Raw genomic sequence first — 10,544 nt, forward strand, 5'->3', positions numbered from 1 at the left:
GCTTTCGAATTGTGGTGCTGGAGAAGACTCTTGAGAGTCCCTTGGACTGCAAGGAGATCAAGCCAGTCAATCCTTAAGGAAATCAGCCCTGAATATTCACTGGAAGGGCTGATGCTGAAGCGGAAGCTCCAATACTCTGGCCACCTGAGGCAAAAAGCTGACTCATTGGAAAAGACCCTGATGCTGGGAAAGATTGAAGGCAGGACGAGAAGGGAGTGACAGAGGATGAGACGGTTGCATGGCATTGCCAACTCAATGGACTTGAGTTTAAGCAAGCTCCAGGAGTTGGTGATGGACAGGGAAGCCTGGTATACTGTAGTCCATAGAGTCACAGAGAGTCGGACACGACTGAGCAACTGAACAACAGGTGAACTCTGTTCTCATTAAACAAAACAAGCTTCAACGATACTGAAAGGGGGTTAGTAAGTAAGACTGCTGCTGCTACTGGTAAGTCGCTTCAGTCATGTCTGAATCTGTGTGACCCCACAGACGGCAGCCCACCAGGCTCCCCCGTCCCTGGGATTCTCCAGGCAAGAACACTGGAGTGGGTTTCCATTTCCTTCTCCAATGCATGAAAGTGCAAAGTGAAAGTGAAGTCGCTCAGTCATGTCCGACCCTTAGCAACCCCATGGATTGCAGCCTACCAGGCTCCTCTGTCCATGGGATTTTCCAGGCAACAGTACTGGAGTGGGGTGCCATTGCCTTCTCCAAGTTAGTAAGACACTTGGTTGATTTTCCCAGCCAGAAGAGTTTAATATACAACCACAAGGAACCTCTTTTTTTTTTTTTTTTGAGGATTCCCAGAAAGGAAAGCACTTGGAAGTCTCTCAGATGGCATGAGTGCAATCCTAGTCTGGGGCCTCTTGGAGCCCCTCTGACCTATGTTGGAAAGGAGGTTATTCTCTTCAAGCTATCAGTGCCACTCCAGGCACAGCAAAGTCAAAAGCACAGCTCAGGCCTACATCCAGAGCAAAGGCCCTGGGAAGTCAGGCCCTGACTCTCATGGAGGTACAGTGACCTGTTATGAGGACTCCATGTTGTCCAAAATCCCTCCAGGCAAGCCTAGCACAGATGAACACTGGAGTCAGACGCAGGTGGAGAAGAGCATCATGGGAGTCTGGGATGCTGGACCAGACATTGCAGGGTGGGTCTGGAGCAGTGTTCTTAGATGGAACACACTTTGGGTTTTTTTGGTTTGTTTGGTTTTAGGTGTAAATTTTTTATTAAAATATCATTTATTTATAATATTTTTTAGACTTAAGTGATGGCACAGTGATTCAATATTTTTATAGATTACATTCCTCTTAAAGTTATTATAAAGTGAAGTGAAAGTGAAGTCACTCAGTTGTGTCTGACTCTTTGCGACCCCATGGACTGTAGCCTACCGGGCTTCTCCATCCATGGGATTTCCAGGCAAGAGTACTGGAGTGGGTTGCCGTTTCCTTCTCCAGGGGCTCTTCCTGGCCCAGAGGTCGAACCCAGGTCTCCTGCATTGTAGGCAGACGCTTTACCCTCTGAGCCACCAGGGAAGCCCATTATTATAAAATATTAGTGATATTTTATTGCGCTGTACATTATATCCTTGCAGTTTCTATTATTTTATATATATAGTGGTTTGTAGCTCTTAATCCTATATCCCTATCTTGCTCCTCCTCCTTTTTCTCTCCTCACTGGTGACCACTAGTTTGTTCTCTATATCCATGAGTCTTTCTGTTTTGTTACAGTCCTTCATTTTAATTTTTTTAGATTCTACAGGTAAGTGACAGCGCGGTGTTTGTCCTTCTCTGACTTCTTTCACTAAGCATGATGCTATCCAATTCCATCCAGGTTGTTGCAAATGACAAAAGATTTCATTCTTTTCTATGGCTGGCTAATATTCCATTATAGATATATACATCTTTATCCATTCATCAGATGGAACATACTTTGAGGGGCACATGCACAGCCATACCCAACTCTTGATGATCTTTAAAGTGACACCTGAATACAGCACCTGTTGGAAACACATGGAAGGGGAAACACAGAAAGTGCATCCCTACGCCTAGGCCAGGAATAGTGCCAAGAGAATATCTAGGGAGGGCAGCTCCCTTGAACTCACTGGCATGGCCACTCATCATGTGTGCTACCTTGGGCCTGCATCTTCCCCTCTATCAACCTTAGTTTGTTCAACCTGGACATGAGGATGATGGTGTATATCTGTTAGAAGCTACCTTTACCTCAGTCTAAGCTGGTCAGCCTGATTCTGTTTCTTGGGCATTTGAAAGTGATGTGGAGAGACCACTCCATGTAGGTAAATAAGTGGAAGTGGAAGCATTGATGTTGAAGCTGAAACTCCAATACTTTGGCCACCGGATGCGAAGAGCTGACTCATTTGAAAAGACCCTGATGCTGGGAAAGATTGAGGGCAGGGGGAGAAGGGGACAACAGAGGATGAGATGGTTGGATGGCATCATCGACTCAGTGGGTTTGGGTGGACTCCGGGAGTTGGTGATGGACAGGGAGGCCTGGCGTGCTGCAGTTCATGGGGCCGCAAAGAGTCAGACATGATTGAGCAAATGAACTGAACTGGCTAAGCCATGAATATTCTCCATTTGCCCCTCCAGATCCACTCTCCGTCCTTCTCTGCCCTGCTGTGTGTCCTGAAAGGCTGACCTCTGTCTGCATTGCATTTACTGGCCTCCCAGACCTCCTGCATTCTAGCCTGCTCTGGCCAACACCAGCAGGAGATAGAAGAGTGGATGAAGAGAAAGATAGAGGGGTTTATTTCCACAGCTCCCTCTCTTCCAGGCTATGGTTTGGCAGTGGCTGAATTCCTCCACCAAAGGCCATGGCTCTTGTCAGGCAGCCCTCCTCCCACTGCTGCAGGCTTTGCCAGGCTCAGGGACACACTCCCTCCCCTTGCCCCTTCTGACCTACCAGAGGAAACGGTTTTCTAGCATGCCAGCCGCAAGGTGCTTGATGGTCCCTTGTTAGTTTCCCTGAACCCTGCACTGGCAGGTAATCTCTGCCCTAAGCTGTCTTTGACCACCCCTTTCAAGCAGGCCATCTGTGTCCTGCTGGACCCTTGACAGTATAGGAAGCCAAGCTGGAAAGGCTTAAAGATTTAATGACCTGAGGTCACAACTCAGGGGCAGTTCTGACGGCCCTTGTAGAAGCAGGATCATGTAACTGTAGAGAGCATCCAAAGGCCAGATGGCTGCTTGGTGATTCTCCAGGACCCACAGGGCCTGACTGTGTAGCCCACATTTCAGAGTCCCTTCCAACATCCTCTGTGGCCAAGCTAGCCTGAACAGACTTCTGATTCTTGTGCTTATTGATCCGAGATTGAAACATAGACCTATCTTTCTCTCCTCTAGGAGAGCTGCCTGCTATTTCTCGGTGGGACCGGAATTCCTACTGACAAGAAGGCCCATCTCTTCTTAGATACCAAGTGCCGAATGGGTGGGTTCTATGTCTGGTCTTGAGCAGTCTGGGTGATCAGCAGCCAGCCTAGCAGCTGGCAGAGTAGACACTCAATAATGTATCATATTGAATGAATGAAAAATAATCTCCAAGCAAAAGTATTTGTTGGATGTACAAGTATAAGATCATTTGAGAGAAGCTGAGAAAGACTGCTGGGCATTTTGCTAATTGGCTGAATACACATCAGAGTCCACTTTTCTCTTCCACCCAAAATGCCTTTGATTTACCCATATTCAAAAAAATCAGCTGCCATGGCTGACTAGGAATGCCTTCCCAGGCACGAAGGGACACTGAAGGAGGAAAAACTTGCCCCCACGCACACAAGAACTAAGCATTTTGCTTTCCAGTCTTCAAAGATGAACAGAGACAAAAAAGGGGTGGAGGAAGAACTTTTGGCTGAATGCAGAGGGTAAACAGTCCTAGGACGGTGGGTTCTGAGAATTGGCAGGAACATTCAAGGTTGGCAAGCCCAATCTTCTACAAATGGTGAGATAACCCTCAGTCAAAGTGAGGGGCCCCTCTTGGCCAGCTCAGAGAGCTGCTGTACCTCCTCAGAGTCCTGTGTCTCCCAGCAGAGACCTGGCATTCCAAAGGAGGCAGGCAGGGGCATCCAAGTCTCACCTGCAGGTGTGGGTGACAGGGTGATGGCATTCTCATGGTGGGTTCCACGGGGCACAGGCACACGTGAAAGTGAGAGAGACAGGGTCAGAGATGACAGTCGCAGTCATGCACTGTCCAGGGCTCCATGTGCAGGGCTCTCACAGAGCAGGGGCTTTGGTCAAACAGCCCCAGTCTTGGGTGCCCACACCACCCTAGGCAGGCCCTCTTCTTAGAACTCAAGTGCTCAGCACATGTAGCCAAGTCTCTGTCTCCCAGCATGCAGTGGGCATGCACAGCCTCCACCACCCCCAGGAGCCTCGTCTGTTTGTGAGATGCACCTCCCCAGGCATCCAGGGACCGGAACAATCCATGATTCTGGTTTCCACTGCCCTCTCCCCTGGGACTAAGTCTTTTTATGTCTCAGTGAAAAGAACCTCAAGCAAAAGCCAAGGGGCAGCTGGCTGGGAAGCCAGAGCAGGCAGCACAAAGAAGGGGCAGGACAAATCAGGGAGTGAGGGGGTGCACTCTGGAGAGAGAGGCAGACAATTCCCACATCCTCTGGACAGGACGCCTGGGCCAGGAGGAAGGAGTAGGGAAGAGAGCGGGGAGGAGGCTGAGTCCACTTCTTCAGTCATCTCGCCTGGGACAGGAGCCCTACTCAGGAAACCAGAGTTGGGGAGGGTCCCACCTGGAAAATTAGCACTCCTCCCCTTCCCAGGCCAATCCAGAAGGAGGGAGCATGGTCCATCAAAGATAGGACCACCAAAGGCACTGCTCAGAGACTCCCACCAAGGCCCAGACTCTACAGATACACCTTGCCTTCACCCATGTCTACTCCAGGCCTGTCCCCTGCCTGTCCACAGGGGCTGCAGCTTCTAAAAGCCACCAACCCCACTCCAGCCCTGAGATGGGTGAGAGGGCTGACATTTCCAGAGGCCAGGGGCTCTGATTTTTAAGGACGCACCCCCTAGAGGCATGGGGCTGGGCAAGAGGAGGAGGATTTCCCAACAAAAGTCGAGGGTGATGGCTTTTGCTTGAGGTTCTTTTTACTGAGACTTAAAAAGACTTTTGTCTGGAAAATCCCATGGACAGAGGAGCCTGGTAGGCTGCAGGCCATGGGGTCGCTAGAGTCAGACATAGCTGAGCGACTTCTCTTTCACTTTTCACTTTCATGCATTGGAGAAGGAAATGGCAACCCACTCCAGTGTTCTTGCCTGGAGAATCCCAGGGACTGGGGAGCCTGGTGGGCTGCCATCTATGGGGTCGCACAGAGTCGGACACGACTGAAGCGACTTAGCAGCAGCAGCAGCAGCAGTCCCCCCTCACTCCCCTTAGCTCTCTAGTAGAGAAACTAAAGACCCGTTTCCTGCCCAGAGAGCCAAGACACACAGAGAAATGGGAGAGATAGAGCAGAGAGGTTGAGAACTAGCATGACAGAGACAGGGAGAGGCTGCCAAGGGGAGAGAGACACAGAGGCAGAGAAAGATGACAAGCAGAGAGATGGCCAGACAGAAATAGGGAGGACAGACGAACATGTAGGGAAAGCAATGAGATGGAAACAGGGAGACAGGAAAAAAAAAATCAGCAAATTCAGGGCTTCAGCAAGAGAACCAATGATAGCTGTCCCTGCCTTGGGAACGCCCTCACTTATTTGTAGAGACCACAGAAGACATAGGATAAATGCACCCCCCACCTAAGACTCCCAGTAGGACCTCTTAGAGGAGAGTTCTCAGCCTAAACAGCCTCTGTGTCCCTTCAAATCCAGCGGATCACACCACCTGCCCACTCCCAAACCTTGTCCACCCACCCATGCGGGCTCTGGGCTCACTCCTCCTGCCAGTGGGTACCTGGAGCAGGGCGGTGTTGTCTGTACAGATGATCAAAATAGTAATAAGGCCAACTACAAGTCTCTCTCTTTTTATTATCAACAGGAACTGACAATTCTAAACATTGCGGTGATAAAAATACTCTTCCCTGAAAAATTCTTTTGGTGGTCAAATGCTAACAACTGCCATGGTTACTGTTGAGTTTTAACATATGCCTTTAATACATATGTAATATATACTCAGATAATCTTTTTATTATTCATCCTTTAATGAACATTGCATTCTTCATGGATGGCAATCCATAGCTCTGGCCTCCACACGGGGGACCTCAGTTACAGGTTTATTTCCAGAGTGTTCCAACATTCAGAATCACTCAAACCCACTTCAGGAGCACTCTACGGCTCTAACTCCCACGATACTACATATTCCTATGTTTAAACAGAAGCTACTAAATAAACAACTATATCACAGTGAAGGTAAAGATAGACTTTGGAAAACAAAGCAACTGAACTTGAGTTACTTCCATTCTGTCTCTCTATACGACCACATGGAATTTTTATTCCTGTATAAATTTTTAAAGCAGTGAAAGCAGAATGCAAACTGCAAGGGTACTATCTTTTGTTTGGAAAGTACAAATTTTAGCCCAGGAACTAGTTTATCGAATTTGGATCATGTTTCCACTATTTCAACACTGAAGTGAATTCTTTTTAAATTGCTGCCTATTTTAAAACAAAAAAAGTGAATCTGGAAAACAGAAATTGTAATGTTATCCTTTGTTATTGCCACAGACCAATAAGTAGGCCTAAATTTCCCCCTTTTTTTCAAAATATGCTAATATCATTTAAAAGCATTAATCCATTACTTCTTAAAGTTTTTGACTGCAATATTTGACTTATTTTACTTTTATACTGGTATAATGATATGAAGCTCAATACAAGGTAATTTTTACTGAGTTTCTTTTCCAGCTATTCTTATTGCTGTTATTACTGGCTTTATTTCATAATTGGTACTAAAAATAATTTTATTGAATAAAAGATGGAGACTGTGAAAAAGACTTATCTACCTCAGATGTCAAGACATTCAGTTCAGTTCAGCCCCTCAGTCATGTCCAACTCATTTGAGACCCCATGGACTGTAGCACACCAGGATTTCCTGTCCATCACCAACTCCCGGAGCCTACTTAAACTCATGTCTATCAAGTCAGTAATGCCATCCAACCATCTCATCCTCTGTCATCCCCTTCTCCTTCTGCCTTCAATCTTTCCCAGCATCAGGGTCCTTTCCAGTGAGTGAGTTCTTCGTATCAGGTGGCCAAAGTATTGAAACTTCAGCTTCAGCATCAATATTTCCAATGAATATTCAGGACAGATTTCCTTTAGGATGGACTGGTTTGATCTCCTTGCTGCCCAAGGGACTCTCAAGAGTCTTCTCCAACACCACAGTTCAAAAGCATCAATTCTTCGGCACTCAGCTTTCTTCATGGTCCAACTCTCACATCCATGCATGACCACTGGAAAAACCATAGCCTTGACTAGATGGACCTTTGTTGACAAAGTGATGTCTCTGCTTTGTAATATGCTGTCTAGGTTGGTCATAAATTTCCTTCCAAGGAGAAAGTGTCTTTTAATTTCATGGCTGCAATCACCATCTACAGTGACTTTGGAGCCCAGAAAAATAAAGTCAGCCACTGTTTCCACTGTTTCCCCATCTATTTGCCATCAAGTGATGGCTGCCATGACCTTCGTTTTCTGAATGTTGAGCTTTGAGCCACCTTTTTCCTTCTCCTCTTTCACTTTCATCAAGAAGCCTTTTAGCTCTTCTTCACTTTCTGCCATAAGGATGGTGTCATCTGCATATCTGAGTTATTAATATTTCTCCCGGCAATCTTGATTCCAGCTTATGCTTCATCCAGTCCAGCATTTCCCATGATGTGAGAAGGAAATGGCAACCCACACCAGTATTCTTGCCTGGAGAATCCCATCGACAAAGGAGCCTGGTGGGCTACAGTCCATGGGGTCGCAAAGAGTCGGACACAACTGAGCGACTTAACTAACTAACCAACTAACTAACTAACTCTGCATAGAAGTTAAATAAGCAGGGTGACAATATACAGCCTTGACGTACTCCTTTTCCTATTTGGAACTAGTCTGTTGTTCCATGTCCAGTTCTAACTGTTACTTCCTGACCTGCATACAGATTTCTCACGAGGCAAGTCAGGTGGTCTGGTATTCCCATCTCTTTCAGAATTTTCCAGTTTATTGTGATCCACACAGTCAAGGCTTTGGCATAGTCACTAAAGAAGAAATAGATGTTTTTCTGGAATTCTCTTGCTTTTTCTATGATCCAGTGGATGTTGGCAATTTGATCTCTGGTTCCTCTGCCTTTTCTAAATCCAGCTTGAACATTTGGAAGTTCACGGTTCACGTATTGCTGAAGCCTGGCTTGGAGAATTTTGAGCATTACTTTACTAGCGTGTGAGATGAGTGCAATTGTGCAGTAGTTTGAGCATTCTTTGACATTGCCTTTCTTAGGGATTGGAATGAAAACTGACCCTTTCCTGTCCAATGGCCACTGCTGGGTTTTCCAAATTTGCTGGTATACTGAGTGCAGCACTTTCACAGCATCATCTTTCAGGATTTGAAACAGCTCAACTGGAATTCCATCACCTCCACTAGCTTTGTTCTTAGTGATGCTTCCTAAAGCCCACTGGATTTCCCATTCCAGGATGTCTGGCTCTAGGTGAGTGATCACACCATCATGATTATCTGGGTCGTGAAGATCTTTTTTGTACAGTTCTTCTATGTATTCTTGCCACCTCTTCTTAATATCTTCTGCTTCTGTTAGGTCCATATCATTTCTGTCCTTTATTGAGCCCATCTTTGCATGAAATATTCCCTTGGTATCTCTAATTTTCTTGAAGAGATCTCTAGTCTTTCCCATTCTGTTGTTTTCCTCTAGTTCTTTGCATTGATCACTGAGGAAGGCTTTCTTATCTCTTCTTGCTATTCTTTGGAATTCTGCATTCAGATGCTTATATCTTTCCTTTTCTCCTTTGCTTTTCACTTCTCTTCTTTTCACAGCTATTTGTAAGGCCTCCTCAGACAGCCATTTTGCTTCTTTGCATTTCTTTTGCATGGGGATGGTCTTGATTCCTGTCTGCTGTACAATGTCATGAACTTCCGTCCATAGTTCATCAGGCATTCTGTCTATCAGATCTAGGCCCTTAAATCTATTTCTCACTTCCACTGTATAATCATAAGGGATTTTATTTAGGTCATACCTGAATGGTCTAGTGTTTTTCCCCACTTTCTTCAATTTCAGTCTAAATTTGGCAATAAGGAGTTCATGATCTGAGCCATAGTCAGCTCCCGTCTTATTTTTGCTGAATGTATAGAGCTTCTCCATCTTTGGCTGCAAAGAATATAATCAATCTGATTTTGGTGTTGACCATCTGGTGATGTCCATGTGTAGAGTCTTCTCTGGGTTGTTGGAAGAGGGGTAAGGGGCAGTTATGTGGGGTAAGGGGCACTAAACACAGCAGTCTGGCATAAGTTGGGGATGGTCTTGATCCCTGTCTCCTGTACAATGTCACGAACCTCATTCGTCTTCAAGGCAAACAGAAAATTGGATCCAAGATTTACTGAGTTTGACCCCACCCATCAGAACAAGACCCAGCTTCCCCCTCAGTCAGTCTCTCCCAGCAGGAAGCTTCCATAAGCCTCCTATCCTTCTACATCAGAGGGCAAACAGAATGAAAACCACAAAACTAATTTGATTAGTTTGATAACTAATCAAACTGATCACATGGACCACTGCCTTCTCCACCTCAATTAAACTATGAGCCATGCCATCCGTGTAGGGCTGCCCAAGACACACAGGTCATGGTGGAGAGTTCTGACAAAACCTGATCCACTGGAGAAGGGAATGGCAAACCACTTCAGTATTCTTTCCTTTAGAACACCATGAAAAGTATGAAAAGGCAAAAAGGTAGGACACTGAAAGATGAACTCCGCAGGTCAGTAGGTGCCCAATATGCTACTGGAGATCAGTGGAGAAATAACTCCAGAAAGAATGAAGAGGCGAAAACAAAGGAAAAACAACATCCAGTTGTGGACGTGACTGGTGATGGAAGTAAGGTCCGATGCTGTAAAGAAGAATATAGCATAAAAACCTGGAATATTGGGTCCACGAATCATGGTAAATTTGAAGTGGTCAAAAAGGAGATGGTGACCTTCACTCCATATAATAGGCTCCAGTTTCATCAACCTCATTAAAACTGATTCAAATGTATCCTTTTTAACGGCTGAGTAATACTCCATTGTGCATATGTACCACAGCTTTCTTATCCATTCATCTGCTGATGGACATCTAGGTTGTTTCCATGTCCTGGCTATTATAAACAGTGTTGTGATGAACACTGGGGTACACGTGTCTCTTTCAGTTCTGGTTTCCTTGGTGTGTATGCCCAGCAGTGGGATTGCTGGGTCATATAGCAGTTCTATTTCCAGTTTTTTAAGGAATCTCCACACTGTTCTCCATAGTGGCTGTACTAGTTTGCATTTCCACCAACAGTGTAAGAGGGTTCCATTTTCTCCACACCCTCTCCAGCATTTATTGCTTGCAGACTTTTGGATTGCAGCCATTCTGACTGGTGTG

This window comes from Ovis aries, chromosome 1, assembly GCF_016772045.2.
Source record: "Ovis aries strain OAR_USU_Benz2616 breed Rambouillet chromosome 1, ARS-UI_Ramb_v3.0, whole genome shotgun sequence".
Classification (NCBI taxonomy): Eukaryota; Metazoa; Chordata; class Mammalia; order Artiodactyla; family Bovidae; genus Ovis; species Ovis aries.